The following is a 26,106-nucleotide window of genomic DNA, read 5'->3' as shown; positions in this document are numbered from 1 at the left end:
GAATATTGTAGTTGAAAAGACAATAATTATTAACTTTTTATTATAAGTCAATAACAACCACTGGTGTTATTGCTGTTAATCTTAAAATTAATTTAGTACTGAATTTATTCGGGTCCTTATCATCACAGAAAATAATACAGTCGGGTCTGAGCAGGAAATGGAACCATTTAGTTGCCCTTCAGCTAAAACCCAAATACATTCTCTGGCACTGAAAAACTGGTTTGAAATTTAGACTGCTCATGGTCAGATATTTCAGATATAACTAGTGAACTGTCAGTCTATTACATTTCAAATCTGTTTACTTCCATCAAATTTATTGCAGTTTTCATTGAAGTAAGAATGAATGCTTTGCTACACAGCAAAGTGCCTTTCAAATATCATACCTTCTAGCAGTGTGAAACTGTCTGAAATATCGGAGATTTAAAGTGGTGAGATAAATTGTCAGCTGGTCTTCAGAACATATACAAATAATAGGTCCAGTTTCAAATCAGACTGCCTAAAATTAGATACCTAAACATGTATTTCAGAGCTCTAGATTTTGAAGCACTTAGGAATGATCTGAACTCAGTATTTCTGTTTTCTGATACCAGAGCGTCATTTCACACCAGCTATAAATTCAGACACTTCATTGCTGCTTGAAACTAGGACAGCTACTGCCAAGAATCTGTGACAGTGAAAACTTAGTGCAGTTACCCCCAAACCGTCTCTAATAATTTCTTCAGTTGAAGAAACAATTTGTTCTGCTTTCCTTGCTCATTTTCTTACTCATTACTGGATAACCCCTCTTGAGTTTCTCTTTCTCTGAAGTCTCCCAGGTCACTTGGTCCCTGCCTGATACATACACATCAATATATACGAGTACCTCTTTAACAATAGATATCATATCAAAAATTAGCAAGTGTAGCTATATGTAGTTCAGAAACTGATAAGAGGTCTTTGGGAGAGCAGGAAAAGGATTGCTTAATTTGAAGAAAAATCTGACCTAAATTCCTATAGAATAGGTCAACAGGCGAAATACAAGAAACTGAAAATATTACTGAACAATAAGCATTTATATCAAGTGAATTTGTATATCACAAATATGTACAAAGAAAAAAAAAGTGTGGTTCAGAAATGGTTTTGTAAAACCAGTAACAGTTTTCAGTAGTAGCTGATTTCAACGTTGCACATTTAATAAACCAAAACCCAGCAGACTAAGATTGATAAATGAACATACAATATGCTAACTGCCATGTGAAATTCCTTTGCATTTTAGCAATGGAATCAGTGTCTAGAGACGTGTTCCTGTATGAAAAATTGTATGCCAACTGTTTTAGACAGTTTTGTAGAGTTATTATTCCTCTCTTGAGCACCTTTCTAAGGAGAACCAGGGGAAGCAAGTGGTGTAACTGAGACATGGGCATTCAGGTATTTTAAGATCTTAATGAAAGTTTGTACACAGACATTGTATTTCACCTTTGTTATCTCTGTAGAGAAGACAGGTTTAAACTGAGCTAAAAAAACCTCTTTACAGGTCCTCTTTTTTGCTTTGTGGATTATGGGCTTTACTGTAGTGCTAGTGGATGACGTATCATAAGAAGAGAGATAACTTCTGGGAATTGCCAGCACAGTAAAACACAGCCCTTCTTGCCTGACAAAGATTTTTATTTTTCATTTTTTAACCAGTTAGGTGCAAAGTAAGACCTCACATTGGTTTTGCTCTCATTTGCTCTGCCAAAACTCAAAAACTTACTTGCTTAAAACCATCAGGTGACACTACTGAGAAACTGATGGAAACAAGTACAGAATCAAAAGTTGTATTTTCAGCCATGCAAAAACTTTCAAACCGTGACCTCTAATAAAGCTAAGCTTCAGCGGTCATTTAGCAGCTCTTATTTCAAGGTAACTGAAATTGGGGTAAGGTGATGTAATCAAGTAACATGTAATGCTAGAAAAGACTTTTAGAGATAAATATTGTTTTTCTGATTCTGTAATAGCACAGAGCAATGGTTACATTTATCTGCTCAGTGCAGTAACAGATGTATTTCACTCCTTCTCTTCCAAAGTAACAGTATAAAGTCCATCACAGTTCTATGGCAAATGGAGTACCAGTTCTATTACTTAACTTTGGCACTTCACACAAATCCTAAATGCTGAAATGCATAATAATAGACTAAGCCCATATCAAGAAACACAGTGCTTGAGAAAAAATTGAATATTTAAACTGCAAATTAACTGCATTTAAAGCACTCTGAAATGCATGAGAAAGACATTCAAGGACATATAAATCCATGCAAAATATTTCATCTGCTAGTAGAGATGTGTAGTAGTTAATTACACTGTAAGAAAATTATTTTATCTAATATATTGATAGTCTATAGGCTAACAGCAGCTACCACTATCTTTTATGCATCTTTACTATCTGACTGATAAATTTATAAAGCATTGCTTCAGAAACAGAAGGAATTAAGAATAATTGTGTGGTAAATTGCCTTAAAATGTTTTTATACTAACAGGTTCACTGTTTTTTCTTGATAAAACTGGTCTTTTTATGAGTAACAATATTGCACAAATGCACTGAGTGAATGCAGAGGTTCCTCTTCTTTGCAGAGGTCATGTTCAAAGGAGTAAAATGCATCTCAGTTCTCCCTAATAACTGAGAATTAAAATCCAAATAGTCAACACTGTGGCTATAAAAACCCCAGCAAGGCAATCTAACCATTCAGACAGCTTGAATACAAATTTAAGATTCCAAATAACAATAAAATAATGAAAATTTTCACCTCTTTCCTTTTTTTTTTTTTTTTTTTTGCACAGAGAGGCTTGCACACCCACATGAGCAGAGGGAACAGGAACTTCTGTACCAGTAGCACTTTCACTGTTGGTCCATTATTGTGACTGTCTTTATTCTGCTGCTGCCCTTTCAGGTATAAAGCTCCAAGGGACACAGAGGCAAACACTGTTCTGAGGATAGCTGTGGTACAGTATTTGCTAACTGAAATATTATGCTTGCAGAAGTAACCCTCCTGGTTTCTCCCTAGATGCCACACTATCAGCTCTGTTTCACTGCTACTTCTTTTTTTCACAACACTTGGGCCCTTATAGACAGAAGAATATTATACCAAATATGATACCAGGAGCCAAAGATAGAAACTCAGTTTGCCCACTGCTAATAAAAAGCCTCCTAGAGAAAGTTGTTTTCATGGCAACACAGATTTAATGACCTATGAAAGCCTTACTCTGTTCCAAAGAGGGTAACTCTACCACATATGACACGATCAAGTCAAGTAGGAGGGAGTAAGGAGGTCATCTTAAATGAATTCCTTACAGAAGTAAGGGATAATGCTTTTTTAGGAGCTAAGATGATTTGATTCAATCCAACATGTAATGAACAAACTAAATGGAAAATAGAAACAGAAATCTGTTAACATGGGAAAAGTGCATTTAGGGAGAATTAAGTGCATGAGTAAGCAAGGCAAGGTGGAAGTAAATATTGTACTTATATGTGTGTAAAGATATCAGAAAATACATTCTCAAAACTTGGAAGAAGTCACTAAGCCAGCTCTCATTAAAGCTGGTGGAAGACATTCACTTCTGAAAGAATACTTGTAACAACATACTCTTTCGTTCTCGGAGGATAAAAGCAATGCTCTTTTAATTCATCAAGAGAAAAAGAAAGCCAGGGAAAGAGTCAGAAACAAGATATCTTGAGACAATAAATCTGCTGCATTGTCAGAAGCATAGATTATGTAATAATACATGATGAAATAGACACATCTGCTTGAAAAAATACCACATATCTGCTCTATTTAGGGCAGTGTATTTCTCTGTTAATGAATATAACATTATTCAATAACAAAGTCCTCCAAGATACCTCTCCTTCTGAGAACTCTTAGGTTCCACATAGACTCTCACCTGCACTCTGTCACAAACCCTGATTTAGGATGCTGCCAGCTATGCCACTTTTCAGGAAGAATACAATCTACAAAATACAGATATATGATATAATGTGTAATGCCTAGGACACAGACCATTGGATCATGTTATCAATGCTGTGCTTTTCTATGCTTTTAGCTTTCTAATATACACTGTGTATGTAGAATCTGTATCTATCCATGCTCATGACACCATGTCTGCATTGTTTTATCTGTGCTTACACCCTGCAGTGTGTAAATAAGATTTCTAACAAAATCAAGCCATGTAAAGAACACAGGGGACCTGTTTTCTTTGTCACTGCATCTATATGGCTTGATTATTTTGTCCTGCAGCATCACCATCCCTAACTGTGTGCATATCTCAGGATTATGCCTCAGGCCAAGGAGAAGTATTTTCAGAAAAAGCCAGTGTAAAAGAAGAAATGGTAAGTGGCAGCTGACCAATTAGTTTTTTTTTTGTTTGGTGTCATGGGGACTCCATTATGGAAGAACTCTAACAAAAGAAAGTTAATCAGCTACAGCCTTTTGATTAAACTCAAAGTGGACAAAATCTGATTTTCAACATATGGATAAACAGCAAAATTAATTATGCCAAAAGTAATTATGCCAGGTGGAACTATTAGATGAAGTTTTACATATTTCTTTTATATATAATATAGAGTGAAATATATTTTGGAAAATACTTTCCAGCTTTTTTTTAAGATATCACCAGTAAAATTGTGCTACTTTGTCTCACTAAAACCTTACATTCAAAGTTACTGCCCCTAGGTGTCCGCCATAAAAACAAAGAAAATATTGTACAGGTCAAAGTGTTAACATATTCCATATGATGAACAAGACACATTCAGAAAAAGGATTTGTAGAAAAATAAAGTAAGGATAGTTTCCCTTGGGGAAAAATTATCTGCTGAAACACTCAATTAGCAATTTTAAACTCATCAACTAACTTCTGTGCAGTCTCCATTCACACAGCCAAGTGCTCAAAACTACATTCTCTTCCATCTTCCCTATTTAGCACTTGTCCCATCCTGTTTGGCAATATGGTAAAGAGCATTCATTTGTTCACCTGTACAAATCCTCCTTAAACTAAGAAACAATGAAACATTTAACCCACAGACACCATTTGTTAGCTAGGCACTATTAGGAACAGATTTTCTTGTCTGAGAAGGTCACGGACCTCTTTGGAGTTCACCTGTGTGCCAGTCACGATCTAGGTGACACATCAGAGAAGCTTCTGTGTGGCTTTGCAGCCGCAGCTATAGGCAGGATTTTTACAGTATTAAGGGTTCAGCTGCAGCCTCTGTGGTCAGCACTTAAAGAGTTAATACTTTTCCAAGGCTACTTCTTTTCAGTTAACATATTTCAAAGGATGCAGGCAGATGGCATCACTTGCAAAGCTGTTGTTTTAGTTTTTCAAGAGACACAGCAGCACCTGGAAAGTATTCAGAAGTTCCCAACAAATTCAGAATAAAACCAGAGCTTGTATATTTGACAGAAATAATCTCTATTCTTCAAAAAAAAAACCAAACAAAACAACACTGGACATTTTTAAAGGTTGCTCAGATGTATGAATCCATGTGGAAACTTGAAATGCATCCATTTTCCTTGAAATCATATTGTATAGGTCCTCATTGCAAGCCTTGCCAAGGTCAATCAGAAGGTGCCTGAAGTAAATGAATATAATAAAAATAATTGTGCACCTTTCCAAAAGCATACAAGTGTAGGCTTAGCCTAGATAGACTGTCCCATTTCTTCTTTGCTGGTTGCCTAATTGTTAAAGTGTTTCAATAATGAAAAAATTCATTAGGAAAATATTTCTTGTGTAGTGAAGAAGACATTCTAATACATAATGCTTTAATAATCATCAGAATTAAGATTCAGCTTTGCATAATAAAATGCTATCAGAACTTTTGCAGAAATACAGTTGTATTGATTACCGATACCGAGGAGTTGCCATCTTGTTCCTTTACATAATTTTCTCATAGATCAGTCCATAATATAGATGTCCATCATCATTTCCATTAATAACTTTCATATTTTCTTGTCTTTACGGACAAATATTTATAGAGTTTGGATGTGTCTTCACATCCTCATGTGAACTGTGCATAGCTACAAAGCTATGTGCAACTGTGCATAGCTACAAAGTACAAAAGTAAAAACACCTATGCAATCAAATAAGAGATGTCTACTAGGGTACAAGCATGATGCAAATGAAGTTCACTACAAAAATATTCCAGCTCTTTTTGTGCTACATGAAGCCTCAGGCTTCTTTCCCTGTATCTGATGCATTTGAGAACTATTGTTTGCTGCAGATGTGACCCAGCTTTCTTGGCATGAAGCAGAAGGTTCCTTAAATCTAATACAGTATCATTACTGAACTACATTACCTTTTTCCAGTGAGAGAAGGGGAAATACAGAAAGACCAGAGATGTAGAAATTTATGGAGAAAAGAAATATGCAAGAAAAAGAAAAAGCAAAATAAAAAAAATAATCAAAAGCTTAGAAGAAAGAAAAATATGAAAGGGGGATAATGAGAACATCAGCAGCAGCAGGACTAGCAGGATGCTGAGATCTCACTTGTGCACACATACACAGAAAATATGCCCTACATATTTTGGACAAGCTCTGCCTGGAAAAGCAGGTAAGAAAGAATCTTACTGAAAAAACAGACACAAGTACACAGTTTTCTGCCATTTTCAGTGATTCCTTGTCAATGACAGCCTAGTGAACTGATAATTTTTATATGCTATTTAAAGCAGTAAGAACCAATGGTTGACTGTACATGACTCAATCTTACGCACTGCACCTACGTAATTACAAGACATAGAATCAGAGGAAATAAAAATGACCCTGTGGCTTGTTGCTGAGCCCACAGTGAGTCACAACAGCTGTTTTAGTGTGCAGCTGTATTACAAGGAGATAAGCATTTTCAATGACTTGGTTTTACTGTAGCCAGGACCTTGAGAGCTTTTGCACTGTGAAATTCAGGATTACAAATTCAGATTAAGGTTTCTTAACACACTATCTGCCTTTATTTTTGAAGCATTTTGGATCTACACTAACTGAAGAGAAAATAAATTCAGCCAAAACACAATCCCTAAACTAGAACACCAAAAAAGTTGAACAAAGAAGTAGTTAACATGTATCTATTGTACTTATATACTTTTTCAGATTGCAAGTGGGAACACTTCTCACAGGCAATATCGAATCATCTGTAAAAAGCCTAAAGCTATATTTTAGACCAAATAATATTGCAGAAGGCAACTCATCTGAGATTTAGGGAGACCAAGGTTTGAAGCCTCTGCTTGGATCAATTCAGAATAGAAACCCAACCTGCCTCTGAAAGAGTGGATAAGTATTCTGCCCACTGTGCTACTGAGTAATTTACAATTCCTGTCCCTACCAATGATCTTTTAGCTTTTATAAAAATTCAAATAACTTCCTTGGAGAGACTCAAGCTGTAAAATATGGAGGCAAAGTTACCCAGTTTAAAATGAGACCTGAGTTAAGTCAAAGCAAACAGGGATTTAAACTTTATTTTCTAACAGCCCAATAGCATTCCTTAACATCTAACCATTGTGCTAATCTCTGTTTTGACATCTTTCTTCTATCTCTCTTTTCCTCTTCTGGACACACAAAACAATGACAGTGCTTCAGGAAAAAAACTAACTTTGACTAATCAGAATTTTCCACACCTTGCACCACAGGCACCTGATGTGTTTGCCTGCATGTCAGCAAATTTCCATATGAAAACAAATATATTGCTTTCATATGCACATGGCTGTATCATGGAGAGACAAGTTACTTTGACGTCACCATGCAAGAAAATGAGTGCAACTGAGACGTTGTACTCATTTCTTTTTGTCCTACTTTCTTCCCCTAATACACACACATTAAAACAGAGACCAGCAATGCAGCTAGTGGAAGCACATAACAGACACCACATTAAACCCAGACTCGTAGAATAAAGCTGACTTAGGGAAAAAAACACATCTAAGTGAAAGTTTCCATTCTATATTTCAGCTCCATAATGAAGCTGTAACAATGTGAGAGCTGTGTTATTATCACCACTCATTTGAAGTATTTTGATGCTATGTAAAGTATGCAAAATGCTGTTACAAGCCAAAACCAAAATAAATGCATTGGTCTCATTTGCAATACTGATCTACTCTGGTACTCAAAATATATATAAATATTGCATATTTAAAAAATGTACTCTGTCATTTCACAAGAGAAACATTTCATTTGCTGAAATAAATTACTAATCTGAGAGATTGCAGACAGTCATGTTTACAATATTTCAAGGTTCATCCAATTTCCTTGTCCTTTTGTGCTGTCTTGGCAGCGAGATATAATTCATGATTTCTTTTTATCTGTCTGTAATGGCAGTGCAGTAAATTAAATCTGGGGTTATTTTAGCCAATCATAAATTCTGATTAGTTGTAGTCTAATTAAGGAATAATGAATGGGGAAGTGACAAATTTCCTCTTCCTCTTTTTTTTTTTTTTGTAATTAGAATGCATACTGCACATCAATCAAATAATCTACCTTATTAAAAATCACAAATTTTTTTTGGAACCCACGTGTTGTATTGTTGGCAGGAGCATTTATCAGGTTTTATGGCCAGCTGTCAAGAAATCATAAGGTACCAACATTAAGTTATCTAGCTGATAAATATCTTCAAGGAAAGATGAAAAATAATCTGCCTTAGCTATTACAAGAATGACGAAACAGCATGCAGTCTTTTCACTAAGTGTAGAAGAGGGTCAAGCCTTGATGTTAAAATAATTATTTAGGTTGTCAGACAACAGCTAGGGCCTAATAATTCTTCCAAGCTCTTAAATTTCTACAATTTAGTCTGTGGTGTCACTTGTACTCCTCCAAGTCTTGATCTGGAGTGAAGAAGCAATAGAATAAAGTGAGTGCTGAATAAACTAGAGGTGAAAACCTCTATAAAGAAGATGGATAAAGACAACTTTCCACATTATTAAGCTCACAAGCAACAGATAAAATATACTCTGGGGGCTTAAATCTTATGCAAAAAGTGTGAACTAAAGTAGTATTAAATAAGAGAGTTAAACAATGTTCAAAATAAAGGTATTTGCTTTTTAGATAAAAAAGGGGTCAAAATACAAGGTATAATTTTTGTTGATCTTATAGGAGAGAGATAGCTTAGATTTACAGTCCTACTCTTTTTTTAAATGGGAGTGCTCCTACTCCCTGTATTCTCCATGTTGTTCTACAAACCAACACTCTCCTTAGTGAATAAGACTGAAAAGGCCTTGAAGCATTACATGGAGGGACATAGAAAAAGCATTTCTGCTTTTCAGTCAGGAGCATGAGGCAACAGCTACAATGTCATGCAATGTTTCTGAATGAAATGCTTCTAGTTTTTATGTCTTTGTCTGCAGAATATTTTGTTTCAACTATTTATTTATTTCCTTCAATTTTTTTTCTCCAGGAAAGCAAATTCTGTTTCCAAAATGATTTCTTCAGCTACAAATCAAATTTTCAATAGAAAAATATTTTCCTCAGAAAGGTTTTCACCAGGGCTTCTACAGCTCATACCAAGGCTGGAAAAACTGACTCATTCTCAAGATTTTACAAAGTAATTCTCTTTTCATTTCCACACATGTGAAAGCTGAACCATCACATTTACTTAGTATCACAATTTTCAAACCACCATGATTTTATGATTCCACTGGTTTCATTTCCTTTTTTTTATAAAAATCTCATTATACCAACATTTATTGTTGCAACTGTGTGACTTTAACAGGAGAAGAAAAGTTTCAAAATAAGAAATTGTTACATGCAATATGGAAGTACAGGGCACCAGGATTAGATGCCTAGCATCAAAAATAAGCTGAAACTCAAAAATTAATTTACATTACCAGTCATTAGTGTTGACTAGCCTCATATATTACATATATAAGTGATTAAATTGAATTTTTATGATACAATGATACTGGTCATTAGAAAAGCACTGTTGTTACTAAAATAAGGTCATATTTTTTTCTCTCTTATTCATTCCTTTTAGCAATATACCATGACAGCAAGGTTTTCTCGGAACTGTTACATTATATCTGAGGCAGAAATAACATTTCCTATGTAATTTTAAATTAATTGGACAAGAAAGTGTAATATTATAATACTAAACTAAGTCCAGGAAAGTTTGAAAAGTCTATTCTTCATAGACAAAAAAATATCATGACAAAGAAAATTCCAGGAGAAGCTGTGAGAGGAAGATTCTTTTCCTGTCAGGTGCTTTGCCTAAGAGTAGGATTTAATGAGCTTCCCCTGACAGGGGTAAGCCTACATGTCTGTGGGTATTTAGGTAAGACACAGGCAAGAGATATTTGACAGATTCCAAAGCAAAGCTTTCCACTTTGCACTTGACATAAAAAGCATCATTTCTTGCTTTGCATTGCTTCTCATTGTGGTTCAGTCTCTATATAATATTTTAACCCTCAAAAAAATCTGAGTACTTAGCTGCTACCTGAGAGCTAGAATACAACAAAAGGATATTACAGCCCTAAATTCTCTAAGGATCATAATTTCCCATTTAAAATATCAAGATATGAAAACAAGAACCCTAATTCTATCATCTCAATGACAATAAAAATAATGGTTAATCATGTACATATTTTCATACACAAAATAAACAATTCCAGAAACTCCTATGTAGATATTTCATAGTGGTGACATTTACAATTCCTTCTTTCCAGGGATGGATTCCACTTCTCTATATGAAAAATAACAATAGAACCAGGAGTTTGTTTCAGGACATGTTTTCATTGTTCTGTTTTCAATGTAAAGAAAATAAGGATACCGTGATACAGATATGCCACATTATATTTAGATATTGAAGATAAAAAAAAAAAAAAATTCCCTGCTTTCTGTATTATACCTGACAGCCAGCTTAATCTACAATTATCAGCATTAACACAAACTTTGAAATCTTGAAGTGTTTTTATGTTTCACTGCAAAAAAAAAAAATCACTCTGCTGTAAAATTATTAAATAAAAATTGTTAATAATTACAACTATGGTTATAGTTTGAGTGAAAATCTATGTCTTGCTTGCAAAAATCACACATGTTCCTGTTATTAGTCCATTGAGTTTAAAGGATTGGTCATTGTATTCAGATTATAAACTAAGTCTATATATTTCTTAGATATTACTAAAACACCAGGATATTTTTGATAAATTTATCACTGGGAATGGGATTTGTGAAGGAGAGAGAATGACCTTGGATTGGAAATGGTGAGTTTGAATATCCTTTCAAAGTTCAATAAGCCCAACATGCTTAAGTAGGAAAACATTGGAGAGAAATAAAATTGCATGAGTTTAAGCTTCCAAATGCAGGAATACAATATTGATCCTCAAAAATCATTATACTGTGAATGTAAGGGGAGGGAAAAGGAAGAAAATCTCTTTCTATAAATGCTTCAGGCAGCAATCACAAGAGACTTTCAAGTCTGAAATTTGCTGCAACATTCAGAAAATTAAAATACATAAAACTTCTCAGAGTTTTAATGTAGTACACATTTCAAAAGCCATTCTTCACTATTTGAATGTGAGTATATATCACTAAGCAGCTGGGGAACCTAATTTAGGTTTGAAATCTGCTTACAGTTTTGAGATCCTTGGCACTGTTCCTGGGAAGGTCCTTGTATAATACTTCTAAAACAAAATAAAATTATTACATAATGAGAGCCAAATAGATGAAATATTTTAAGTGCCTATCCTTTTACCAAATTCCATGCCAAACAGGTCAACACAGCAATGTTATTTGAATCGCAATGATATCTCTAATGCCTGATTTGAACAACAAACTCCCTCTATAGTATTCAAACTCTTTAGGAAATGCTTTCATGGGTGGATGAGAAAAAGTCAAATGGGTTAAAAAAGAGCATATTTTTAAGCATTTTATCACTACTTGATGCTGTTGAATGTGCCTGTTTGCCAAAGTACAGAAGCAGAGAAAGTGAAAGAAACAATGTTAACAGGTACTTTCAAGTTAGATTTTTTTTTTCACTGTCTGTGGCTTTCCTTAGAAAAATGCTGACTGACTGAAACAATTATATTTCCTTAGTGACAGAAGCTGATGGAGAATCTTTGAATTCAGCTATAAGAGAATTAATTTATTTGAAGAACAGAACTATTTCTTATGGCAATTTCTTCTGTATCTAGGTTGTATGTGCAGTTGGTAGAAAACAAAGTTCATATTTTTAATTTCCATAGGTCTTATATCTTTGTATAAAAGAAAAATAAGGCAACTATTCCTCTACCCATTCATGTTTTAGCTGTACTTTATATTAACTAGGAATGGTTCATGTATAGGAGAGTTTAGTGCTAGTAAAGTTTATGGCAGTTTTATTGGAAGCATTTATCACGATTTAGTGTTTGTCAGCAGCTGAACCAGTGAGCAGTCTGATGGTCATTCAGCACAAACACAGCGGTAGGGTGAGGAAACCCAGATAATTCCCAAAAATGAGAAGTAAAAATAAACCTTGAGAGCACTGTACAAACATTTACAATCACAGCCAAAATGTCTTCTCATCCCATCACTTAGACTGTTTTGAATTGCTATGCCTAAGTGACAACAATTCTTCAGTGTAAATGACAATGTTGCAACACTGAGAGAATAAATTATGTTGATACTCACAGTGTATTCACAACTAGAAAACATATCCTTTTATTCCCTTCTCGGTGTGGCTACCAGCCTGCATCTCTCCTGCGGGTAACTAGAGCAGGACATAGTATTGATGTTTTCCTCCTCTTGGAAATTGCTCTATTTTCATGTTAGAAACTCAAGCTGTGAGGGGGTAGAGTGGGGAAAGTCATAAGGCACTTGACTTGTAAATAATCTGTCACAGCAGGTCAGAGCCAGCTAACTTTCCTCACCTAAATGAAGGAAAAAAAAAAGAGAAGCAAAAGACAGGGAGAGACAGATCTGATTTCTGCAAATGTCCAGCCCGTCTGCTCAGCCAGATGGCCAATTGAATCACAAGAGGAAGGTGTCACAGAGAAGCCTGAGACTTCCCTGCTTTATCATGCTCTAGCCAAAAATAATAATTCAACAGCATCCAACAGAACCCTAAAGGCTTTATGTACTAGCACGCTGAGCTTTCCTGTAATCACTGTGATATCTTCAGGAACAAGGGGTGGCATGAATCATTATTTGGATGTGATAACATGACCCATACAAACATTAGGGGATAATAGGCAAGTCTGCACTCTGCAAATCGAATCACACCATGATCCATCATTAACCTAAGTGAGCTATTGCTTTATTGAAGTAGCCCTGCAAATGAATAGGTCACAGTCTATTTAAAAGCTGAGAGATTTGTTAATGCTCCAAGATCTTATATTTTATTAGAGCATACAGCCCAAGTACAACAGAGATTCTAAATGTGTTTTTAAGGGATAGGTAGCAATGAAGGGAAAACCTAAGATTTAGGCTTGAATAATTTTTAAATGCTCCACTAAAACACTTACTTGCACACAGATAGAAAGGTATTCCTATTCTTAGAAGGTATCTTTCTATAGAAAAGCATGTGTCTCAATTTTAGTTTTGTCTTAAAGAGGAAAGAACATAATCACTAATTTGATAATTTTTTGTTCTTCACAAACCTTCATAATGCATGAGTAAAGACTTTGGGAGTGTAGAAAATTAATGCATTTCCAGTTGTTCTGAATCAGCACTACATGACAAATAACACTGTCCTTCAGAAAAAAGATTGAGAATTCAGAATTAAGACAATTAATTGCTACCTTAGGAACTCCGGATTTTGCACAGACCCAAGTCCAGGTGTTAATACCAGTTCTTCAGTGCTCAGTTTTGATAACAGGACTGAGCTTCAAAATCAGTTAAGACAAACCTTTCAAGGACTCCCATGACCTTCCTTTTCTTATGGCATCCTTGCATCTTTATTTATTTATGGACACAACAAGGAAATATGGACATCTTCTGAGACTGCTGGACCATAAAAGAAGAAGGAATTATTTTCCCTCTAAATACTCCAGAAATCAAGTTTAAATCACAAATTATATATCCTTACCAAAAAATTGTTTTATTTTTATAGCAATTCTTTGCAATAAGGGAAGGAAATGAATGTATCTTTTAATCAAATCACTATACACTAGCAAACCAGTTTTGCCTCAAAAAGGCAGGAATGGGCTTCACAGTTGGGAAGAAAAGATCTTCTCCAAGTACTGCATGGATAACTTGGGAGGACCAGATGCCAAAGAACTTGATAAATAAAGAACTTGATAATAGTGATAAATTGGTAATCACTTGAAAACACTTCTATTTCCTTCTAGAAAGGATGGATAATTAGCTTCCACATTCTTCACTTTTACCCTGAAAACTTGAAAAATATCTGTGACCATTTGCTATATAACTCTGTTAAACAGCTGTTCCAAGAATATGTAAGGTGTTTTTAGGGACTGTGTGTTGCAGCACTTTTTGTGAATTCTAGGGCATCCACATAGAATAATTTCAGTTACATTTCTACATTTCATTACCATAATAAATTACTATATGATACTGTTGTTTTGCCAAATTCTTTGTTGGGACACACTTTTCTTTTGATAGTCTCAAATTATGTACTCATTACCTGCATAATTCCTCAGGATCCTCTGACACTTTCCCCTGATGGACTGAAATTCAGTGGGGGATACTGCTGTTACTGACAAGAGCCAAGTATAACAGTATGCAATATTTTTTCTCCAGTTGCAGCTTCAAGAAGGACATTTATATTCATGTTTAAACAACTCAGTTCACTCTACACTCCCACTCTACGGCTGTGGGAAAAAATTCCAGTGAAACACCTTTCCTGTGCATAATAACAAAATCCCCATGAACCACACACAACCTTTGCAGAATGTTAAATGCTTGAGTAAGCTGCTGTATCAGACCCTCCTCTAACTTTGAAGTCTGATTTACACTTGTGTTGCTGGAACCTCCCTGTTGATATCTATAACTGTCTCTAAAATATAAATAGCATATCAACTTTAATAGATAGAAGATTTTTACCCTTAAACTGTTATAATTGTATGCAGACCACTGATGAGTTCTTCTTGATTTCTATTTGATCTAGTAATTTAATAAAAATGAAAATGCATTCTCTCAGTGTACAAGGCAACTAATAAATTAGGGAAGAATGTATAGAAATCAACACAACTGCTTAAGACAAACATTATGAATATAGGACAAAAAACCCTGCAAACTATTCTTTGATCATCTCTCTCTGTCATAGCCAAACAAATGATGTTGACACCTAATTAATTTTCTTTTGAGTTGCATACTGTAGAAATAATAGCTGCATTGTACTGAAAAGTTCATTCTTGTCTCCTGATTTATATGGATGAGCTTTTGGAATCCAATGTTAGCAACACTTTGGGTTTTTGGTTTTTTTTTTTTTTTTTTTTTTTTTTTTTTGTTTGTTTGTTTGTTTGGGGTTTTTTTGCCTTTTTTTTTAATATTGATACTTGTTTATAAATGTAATTAATCTTTGTTCCTATTACCAAGATACTCTGCTATCAGAAGAAAGAGAAAATGAATACCAGTATTTCATAGAAATGTGGAGTGGTTAAGATTGGGAGGGACCTTAAAGAGTATCTAGATCCAAAACCCTGCAATGGGCAGGGATGTCACCCACTAGATCAGATTGCTCAAAGCCCCATCCAGCCTGGCCTCAAGCACTTTGAAGGATGGGGCACACACAGCGTCTCTGGACAACCTGTGCCAGGGTCTCACTATTCTCAAAGGTAGAGAATTTCTTCCTAACATATAATTTAAATCTCTCTTTTTAGTTTAAAAACATTATCCTTTTCCCTATCAATATCTGCATAGTCACTGGCCCTCTTTTTATAAGCCCCCTTTTAAGTACTGAAAAGCTGCTAAAGGTCTACATGGAGCCTTCTCTTCTCCAGGCTGAGTAACCCCAACTCTCAGCCTGCCTGTGTAGGAGAGATGGTCCAGCCCTCTGATCATCTTGGTGGCCCTCCTCTGGACCCACTCCAACAGGTCTACATGTTTTCTGTGCTCAGGACTCCAGAGCTGGACACTGAAAATGGGGTCTCACAGAAGCAGAGTAGACTGGGACAGTCACCTCCATCAACCTGCTGGCCACACTTTTTTTGATGCAGCCCACAATGTATTTGGCTTTCTGGGCTGCAAACACACACGATCATTGGGCTTTTCACTTACCGATAGCCAAGTCCTTCTCACAGGGCTGCTTTCAATGAGTTCAGCTCCCAGTCTGTACTCATGTTTGGGATTGCCTCAACCCTGGTGCAGCACTTTGCTGCATTTTTGAACCATGTGAGGTTTTCACGGGCCCACTTCTCGAGCTTGCCTGGATGGCATCCTGTCCTTCTGGGCCACTCAGCTTGGGGCCATCTGCAAACTTGCTAATGGCACACTTGATTTCACTGTTTATGTCATTGATAAAGATATTAAAGATCACTAATTTCAGGGCTTTCCTAAACCATATTAACAGCAACTTCCAAAAGAAGCCCTACTAGCAGGTGTGCAACAGGCAGGGCAGGAACACGGGGGCCATACTCTGTCCGGCCAAAGGGCTGCTGCTTGCCAGACAGAGAACAGTACAAGCTTTGTGACTAAGGGAGTCTCCAGCCAAGGTTAAGCCAGTTTTATTCCTGCTCTGTGCTCCTATAGAAGCTAGAGAATCAACCCGGCCAAAAATCTAACTTCAAAGTAAATTTCCACAGAAATAAATAATTACTACTGGAATACAACATGAAAGATTTTGATGAATCAAGATTGTCATGCTTGTTCATTGAGCTGTCTGTTCAGTGAATCATGAAGCTTTATCTCTCTGACAAGGACCAGAAGTAGGGCTATTTCCATCAATGACAGGAAAGTTGAAGCAAAGAGCTTTTATTTAACTTTAGATAGAGAAATAATACTAAGGTAGAAGAAGAAGAATAAAACCTATCTACCATCATTAGTTTTTATTATGCAGTTCAATCCATCAGATCATTAACACATTATCCATGAGACCCATTTTGTTATTTTGAAGTGCTTTCCTGTTGCTGAAGTAATTTTCAAGGTTAATCTCTAATTCCATAAAAATCTCATTGCTTTTCATGCTATTGTAAAAGTTTTCAGTGGTTTATAAGAAAGATGTAATGTACAGCTCAGAACTGAAAAAAAAGACTGCTTCTGTGAGTGAATGCATTGCACAGTCTACCACCTCTGACTCTGCTACTAGAGGACACATGTTTGGGGGAAAAAAAAAAAATCTGTCATCTGTTAACTGACAGTGGGAATTAAAAGACAGTAAGTGCAACAGGAGTGTCTACACTGAAGCAGTGGTCAGGACATCTCAAAATTCAGTTTATAACTGAATTTTATAGATATTAAGAATGTATGTGCTGAGACAAAGCAGAGAATAAACACAAAGCAAAAAAAAAAAGAAGCAAAATATTTGTTACAAGATTTCAAAAAGGAGGTAGTTATAACAAGTTATGACAGGTTCACTTGATCTGTTGAGGAAATGCAATCCCTTTCTGGAGTTTAGCAAAGTACGAATTTCAGAGTACCTCACAATTGGTTTTACTGAAGAGAAGAAAACAAATCAGCCAAGATAAACCAATAAAGAGCAATGAAATTAGGAAAGAAGTTCTTTTAAAACAAAGAAGCCAAAATAGTATGTCTTAGCCCTGTCTTATTCAATAGCAATGTAAGCTTTTCAGTGATGAGAGGTGATTAATATCTTGTTCTATGTCTCAGGGAAAAAGAGTGCTTTAGCAGACAGCTTCTTAGAACCATACTGACATATACTGGAATTATCCTTAACATTAGGAAGACTCTTAAGCGGCATCCTAAAAAGAGACAGACTTAACCACCTTTCTGAAATTTAGGTCTCTGAGTAGCAAATTGTATTAATGAGGGATGACAGAATCTGTACCGTTTTACCCTAATTTTTCCCTTGAGAAGTAAGCACATTGCCACATCTACTCTGTGAAATCTGATAGTATCACAATACAAAATAAGGCATATGTGAAAATATACCCAACTTTATTTCCACTACTGTGACACAACAACTTATAAGTATCATACAGCTCCTAAATGCCGGTAGGAGTGAATACGCTGAGAGAAATTAATGCACCACAGCAGACTGTAGACCTACCTCCACATCAAAGACTTTTCTAAAAGTGAAATCTAGAGCAGAAAAGAGGAACCATATCTTATAATAGACATTATATTCCAGTTCCTTTAGTGAACAGTCAAGTATCTAAGAAAAAGCAAAGATCATATGATATTTTTCATAATGCAATTATAAAACCTAACACTTCATGTAACACACCTTCTTGGTAGAAATTTGTCTATTTCTTGCCACCCTGAACCATAATTCATTCCTTGCAATACCTTCAACTCAATGTGCCATACAAACTCAAATCATGTTCGCACTTTAAAATGCCTTATAAAAATTTCTTCATTTAAAGGGTATGTATAAACACACACAAACTGATGTATACATAAAATGCTTTAAGTGGAGGCATTTTTATGAGTCACTTAAAAGCAGAACAGCACTTGGCTTCATAACAATTTTCGCATTCAAGATACCTCAAAGAGCTTTGCAAATGAATAACTTGGAAACCACCAAAGATATTGATGCTGTAGGCAAACACATGATTTGAAGGGTAGCAGACAAATGCAGAGGTACTAGAGTTTCTTCTCTTCACACATGAATAGAAAACCATGGTTAAATTAAGAAAAATCATCGACACTATGGCATCAGCTTTAATTCTTTTTTGTTCTGTGTTTCTCTCTTGTGTGTTGGGATTTTTTTTTTTAATTAGGAATCTTTAATATACAGGTTCAAAGACATAAACTATCAGAAATTAATGACAATGTGGAAATAAGATTAAATATGGCTGTTCCACCCAGCAACATACTGAGAAAAAAAAATCAGCATATTTTACTGCTTAAAACAATTCACACTAAAATTGAACTATGTTTCTTTTCTATCCTTTCAAGAAATGTTCAATAACTCCAGCAGAACTGTCATCAATTTGCTTGTGTTTGACTTTGTATTTATAGTTTCTCGTGGAATTGTTAAAGTTGGAAGAGAGGTCTAAAATCATTGAGTCAAACTAACAGTTCTGCCATGCTCACTACCAAACCATGTCGGAATGTGACACAGCCACATGACTTTTGAACTCATCCAGGCATTACCATTCCATCACTTCCTTAAGCAGCCTATCTCAATGTCTGACCATGCTCTCAATGGAAAAAAAAACACTCCCTAGTGTCTAATCTAAATCTCCCCTGGTGCAGCAAGAGGCTGTTTCCTCTATTCTGTCACTTGTTGACTGAGGAAGAAGAGACCAACCTCACCTGGCTACACCCTCCTTTCAGGCAGTTGTAGAGAGTGATAATGTCTCCCCTGAGACTCCTTTTCTACAGGCTAAAAAACCTCTGCTCCCTCAGCTCCTCCTCATAAAAGTGGTGCTGCAGACTCTTAGCATGAGTTATTCAACTGGATACATATATAGCCCAGTACATACACACACACACACATCACTGTTGGTCAATATTAAGAAAAATTTTTTGAAAATAGTTTGGTATTTCTAAAAGAAGGAGAGATGCTCAACAGCAATACATATATGCAATCATTTCTCAAAGCCTTATGATTGAATGGGACAACTGCTGTAATTTAATCAAAATGCTGGTTGTCATCATAAAATTATTTCACACAGTACACAGTACTATTAAATAATAATGTAAGTATCAATAATAATAAATAATGTCTGGTAATGAAATATAAGCAATAGAGGCAAAGGTTTTAGTAAATTTTGAATATTTTTGTATTAAAACCTGCATATGTTATTGGAATCAAAAGTAGAATATATGACAAAAATCAAGCTTTTAAAATAAATATATCAAAACTTGAAATACATTATTTTTCTTTGTTGTTTCAGACAATTTTATTATAGCTAGAAAATAAGGAAAAGACATGCAATGAGCACATGCACTCTCTCATAATCTTTAAAAGCATAAGAATAAGTAAAAGCAATACATTCCAGAGCAAAAGGTAAGATCCCTCTGGGCAGGCACTGTTGTGAAGAAATGTACTTGCAGAAGCTCGATTAGATGGCTTTCTCAAGAAAGTTGGTATTTACCATGTTATGTCTAATGAGAAAACTGTGCTCCAAATAATCCTTCTTTTTATAATTTAAGACCCAGTCATCACACAGGAAATGATGAGTGTTTTACCAGTTTTACAGCAGGGCTCTCCTTTACATGGTAAGGAGAGCCCTGCTCCCCACCAATGAGAAGGTGTTTTCATGTACTTCAGTGGCTCCCACAGCCAGCACCAGGCTGTGTGCCCACCCCCAAGCCTCTGTGCTTCACTACATGAAGACAGCACAATGTTGCACCCTGACTTTATCTTCTCTGTTTTACTGTAAGACTTCACACTGCATGTCCACATCAGAATAGTTTAGGAAAGCTAATATGAGACTAGCAGGTCCTCTGAACACATTAAAGGCAATTTACCTGAGCTGTGGGTGATTATAATAATATTTGAAACATTTGATAATGATGCTTTGCACAGTTACATGTAAGTTACTCCCGTCTCTAATTCCGTGATAACTGTTTAAATACTTACTGAAGCACAACTTTGTAACCTTTTACAAAACACTTATAACCAAACCTTTAAGATACTGTGGTAGTAGCATCCAGACAAGACAAAAGCATCATGACATTTTTCTACTACACAGGTGTCAATGATTTCTAAAACATGATCTTATACAAAAGTATTTAAAATAACTTGAGTACTGGAAAAGCTGTTAGTCTGAAACTCACTTAAGGAAAAGTAATTTAAGAACTTGCTAACCTATAAATTTTTTTTAATCATCTCAAACACTACTATTGAACTAATGGGTTATTTAAGGTTAAAAGAAAGCAAAATAAGCATTTGCTTTCCTTCTGAATACTGATTACAAGTCATGTTTTTCCTCAGAGAAACACAACTCCAACTGATGGGTGCAATAGTGAGACAACGGTAGCCTTTATATTTGTTATTCTGTAATCTACTTTCTATTGCATGCCATTGCAACTGAAAGATTATTTCTTCTTATACATTTGGAAGAAAAAAATTACCAAGTATTGAACATTTTGAAGGAATTCTGTCTACATATTATGAATAGAAATTGTGGGAGATCCCTCCAGCACAGTGGATAAACAAGTACCATAGACCTGACATTCAGAACACGTGGGAGGGAGGAGGGCAGAAAGGGGACAAATTAATCGAAATAAAGCAAACTTGAGGATGAATGTCATCTGTGGGATAGATGCAAGAATGACAAAATAAATTTGCTTATAAAACAGTCTTTTCAAAACAAGTATTTTGTTTACTGCTTCCCCAAAGGAGAATCTTTTCCCCCTGAGCTCTCTTCACAGGGGCTTCAACCTCGGAAAAAAGCAACATGAGGTAACTAGTTTGATCAGTTGTGTTGGAAGACTTTGATCTGCATGCTGAAGTGTTCTTGAGCACTCAAATCAGTTTAGCAATTAACTACTTATGACTTCTGCATTGTAACCATCAGCTTTCAGATCTGGGAAAATATTTTGTAAGAAGCCTTGAGACCTCTTGAAAACACACTGTGATCAGTAAAAGGTTTAACATGTTTGGAAGACTGAAAATAAAGACATCCTGACACATTTGCTAATTTCATAAAAGCATGGTTTCATGGAAATATTTTAATACTGATTTACTCTGAATCTGAAATGCAATCACATACACACCAAAATATGCATTATAATAAAACCTACTTAGTATTCTTGAATTGTTTGGTTTTGCTATTTATATTCGAATTTGAAAATAGAGAAAGAAATACCAGTAACCTCAACCATTCACTGATACTATCCAGCATCCTATTTAGCTCTGTACAGATATTTGCAGATACAGAAAAAAACACAGTTAACCGTCACTCAATAAACACAGAAATTTACACAAAGTCCATCATAACCACCACACCATAGCACGCTCTGAAATGAGTATTTAAAAGGCAAGAGACTATGTTTCCTCCTTACTCTAGACTGAATATAAAGAATTGAAATACCAAAGCCACATAGCCATTAACATCAAAAATTACATGAAATACTCAAGATAAGCACCTTCACACGTCGCTGTCATATGCACACTTGCTGCATGATTTGTAATTCAGACCAAAACCCACTATTAAAACATTCTTATAAAGATTGTGCATGTCATACTGTTCATCACATGACTAATTCATAGAAGATGAGTTTGAAACATTATAATGATAAATCATGGCTCACATTTGAAAACCTTGTGTCAGGGCTAAATTTTATTTCTCCCCATTAAATTTTTTCTGCAGTGCCTTTTTTTAAAATTTATTTGTTTTAAAGGGGGGGGCAGGGGGGGAGGCTGCTCAGGTGTTTTCAAAGTTGTTTCAAGTCGAATTCACATTCCTTACCTTCTTTCCTGTAATTAAACCTTATTACTTCAAACGTCAATGATGCACAAATTCCCCCCTGCCTCCCTGTCTTCACACACACAGAGTACTGAGCGCTCGGAAAAAAAAAGAAAAAAAAAAAAAAAAAAAAAAGGTCTGGTCCCACTAGTTTCACACCATCTCTTAGCTATTCTCCCTTTTAAGTGAGTGCCCAGTTTAGCACGCTGTATTTTCCCGTCTCTCGGCCCTGATCTCGGCAGCCAGCCCAGCCGAGGTGGCGGCACCCACACCTTTGTGGCGCCCAGGTACGCGCGTCTCCCGGAGCCGCTGCCCGCCGGCCGGAGGGCCGGACACCTGCAGGGCGGGCAGGGGAAGCTGCAGCTCCTTCCTCCCCCTGCCCTGCTCCCTCTCCCTGCACTGGTCTCTCTCCCTTCAGGCACTGCGGCCTCGCACACTTTGTTTGGAACTTATTGAAGTTTTGCGGTTCCAGACCGGGATGAGCAGGGAATGGAGGCAGCGCATCCGCACGCTCGGGCTCCCCGCCAGTGGCCCTGCCGCTCCTCCGGCGGCGGCGGCGTCTGTCCCTTGGTGCCCGGCTCCGGGGGCCCCACACCACAGCCCCGGCACCGCGGGGCCATCCCTGTCTGCCCCCCTTCCCGGGAAAAGCCGCCTTACCTGCTACATGGAGCTGCAGCAGCAGCAGCAGGCAGAGGAGCAGCAGCGACCACAGCGGCAGCACCTCGCTCGCTCAATCGCTGTAGCGGCAGACTGCCCTTGCTCGCGTTCCCCTTCATTCACCAAGGATGCCGCGGGCAGCACAGGCAGCTAGAAACCACTTTCTTACTGGAAGAGGTCGGTTCCCTTCTCAGAACGCCTCTGAACCGGTCTCTGAGGCTCCCTACACATTCACCCTTCAGATCAATACTGCACTTCAGCAGCAGCCTGAGCTCAGCTGCGGCTGATAGAGAGCAGCCAATTGGTGTTGAGGATTCCCTTTCGGCAACCCCCTCCCACAAAAATACACCGTCTGCATTTGAAATTTTGTGAGTTGTGAAAACTAGTTTTAACCCCTTTCTTGAAAACCGCGCTGTCCTTTTGGAGCTCCGGAAAACCACATTTTTTATTTTTGCATTTTAAAAGCCTCTGACTGTCCAAACTATCCCCACCTGGACGCTTTTAAGCTGGGTTACAATTAGTGAGAAAACCAAAACACCCGACCTGGCAATCAACTAACTGACTGACTGGGAGGATGATGTTTTTGCAATCTAGTGGATATAGCCCATGACCAAAAAACCGCCCCCCCCTCCAAAAAAAAAGAAAAAAAGAAAAAAAAAAAAGAAAAAAAACCAAACCACAACGTCCCCCACATAAAAAACCAAAGCACACACACACACACACACAAAAAACCACACACAAAAAAATAAAAAAAAAAACACATAAAAAGCTGCCCCACCCCCCCGCCAAAAATGAAAAAAAGCCTCAAATCTATCATCCAGAGATCATAATCTTTTTCTTTCCCCATAAACTCCCCATTTTTCTGACCAAAAATATGCCTGTACTTCAATCAAGCAAGAAAAAAGAATTTAAATAGTGGCATACGCAGTCACAGTAGCATACCTAGAGAAGAAAAATTTTTATTTTTGGCCAGTCTTTAATTTTATTTATTGGATATGACTTCACCATTTCATCAAGGATATTGAATGCTTTACTTGTAGAGACCTACAACTTTATTTCTAGACCCTCATAGTAAATACACCACCTTCTGGTTTCTTTCTTGGGGAACATATGAAGGCAAGAACTGTTTTAAAACAAATTAAGCCTGAGACCTTATTTTCTGACTTAAACTAAAAGGTATGCTACATCAATTACTGCAAAAATAGAACATTTTAAAATAACTTGAATTTTCAACAAAACAAACCTGGCTAAAATACACAGAGGTAAGTGAGTAATATAACATTAGCACTTCCTCTTCCATGTGGATAATACAATCTTCATAGCATTTCAATATTCTGAAGTTTGTACTTGCAAATTAGTTAGCCTGTCTAGAAAAAACACACTTGGGTTTCCCCTCAATTTAGTTGAAAAAAGCGCAGTGCTATATATAACATAATATTCATTTGACAGAGACAGGCAAATAAATTACAGAAACATGCATGGACTTTAATGTGGCAGACAGTAACTTCATTAGTTTTAGTCAAATAGGGAAACAGGCCTAACTACTCAGGGAAACACAAAGCACCCATGAGGTAAGGCCTTCCTCTCAGTCAAAACAGGGAACACTTTCTGCATTACAAAGACATAGTTCAGGACGTTTGGCTTCTGGCTTGTGGGCCGTTTGCAGCCTGCTAGGATAATTTGTATGACCTCTAGGCTCACTTGCAGCTGCCCTCTTCTCCAAGAATAACTTGTGGAAGAGAGTAGGGTGTGCTGTGCTGTTCTGGCAGTGGCTGCAGGACAGCTTTGAGCTCCCTTTCAGGGAATTTCTTCCCCAATGTAATTCCAGTTCTCAACATGGTACCTGCAAAAGAAAAATACACCTGATCCATGATTTGTCATTGGAGGAGCCCTAAAAAGTCTTGATCAGTTGTTTTCTGCTCGTGTGTGCTTCCCAGATCAAGTCTGAGAACATTCTGTAGAGAGTAAAAGGTAGGCAGAATATGTGCTGAAGAAATAACAAGTATGGGTATATCTGACGGACACCGTCAATAAGTTCAGAAGCACAAGGGACATTGCCAAATTTATCATATTGTGCATCCTTACATGCACACATATATAGGCACAACTGGCTATATTGTGGAGAAGATCTCATAGTACTGTCCAGTTGCAAGAGATTGCTGAGCTTTCCACCAAAACAAAGTCATAAAGCCACAGATGTTAGGCTAAGCCATGACAAATTAAGATTCTCTATCTTTGCCCACGCCACACACTATGTTACAATTGAAATCAAACTGCATGTAGCTGTTATACTTGCTAAAACCAAATTCCTAGTGCTAGGGAAGATGTGTGTTAATGTCTTTACAAACAACTTCAAGGGTGAAGGGATGGGTGTTAACATCTTTGAAATGGGCTTTACTATCTCTATTAACTTCAAGCAGCAGGTTTGTTACAGAGCCCAGACACCTTGGTTTCTAAAACAAACAAGGTGGTCTGCACAAGCCTGGACTTCTGGACTTTGGGGTAAAATAGGAGGTTCAAGGGGGAATATGTGGTAGGCAGTTCTAGAAGGCTGTACCTTCCTGGTACCTCGGCTGATGGGGAAAGGAAGAGGGCAACACATGGCCAGGAGTTTAGGATTAAAGGAGGCTGAGGCCTCCAAAACCTTGAAAGAGAAATTCCCGGGCATGTGTCCCAAAGGACTGTCTCCCCGTATAAAGTTGCAGGACTCCTCTGTCTCCTTTTTGGACACTGGCTTTCATTGAATGGTTTTCTGTGCACAGATAACATGAAAAAAGGGTATTTCTCTTCCCAGAGTTAATAGATTTGAGCTATCATGTAGAAAAAGTAGCATGACTAAATTAAAACCTTGTCCTCCTAGTGAGCACCAAGTCCATCAAGATGAAAGATTCTAGAATTGATAACAGGGAAATGCTCTCCTCCACAGCTGGTCAGCCCTCCCAGTCCTGCAACAGCCTTGTCCTGTAGCTCTCTCTCATCCCTTACCAGTATGATGTGTGCTCAGAACTAATACATGAGCTATTTCTCAAAGTCCAGCTTCCTCAGAACTGTCAGTTA

General features: G+C 36.8%; 1 protein-coding gene across 6 annotated transcripts in view; it reads right to left on the bottom strand.

Annotated features, from left to right (window-relative positions):
* Positions 1–26,106, bottom strand: part of CDH12 (cadherin 12) — a 710,660-nt gene that overhangs the window by 505,824 nt on the left and 178,730 nt on the right. For 2 of the 6 annotated variants that reach the window (XM_064427672.1, XM_064427662.1), the window contains exon 1: positions 23,050–23,321. The exons of 3 other annotated variants lie outside the window; for them this stretch is intronic. The gene's annotated coding sequence lies outside the window, so the exon portion shown is untranslated. Of the gene's footprint in view, positions 1–23,049; positions 23,325–26,106 lie in introns of those variants that run through there. One more of the 6 variants, XM_064427722.1, reaches the window with a different exon arrangement.

This window comes from Passer domesticus, chromosome 1 (genome assembly GCF_036417665.1).
Source record: "Passer domesticus isolate bPasDom1 chromosome 1, bPasDom1.hap1, whole genome shotgun sequence".
NCBI classification, from domain to species: Eukaryota; Metazoa; Chordata; class Aves; order Passeriformes; family Passeridae; genus Passer; species Passer domesticus.
This window is presented reverse-complemented; position numbering and strand designations above follow the sequence as displayed.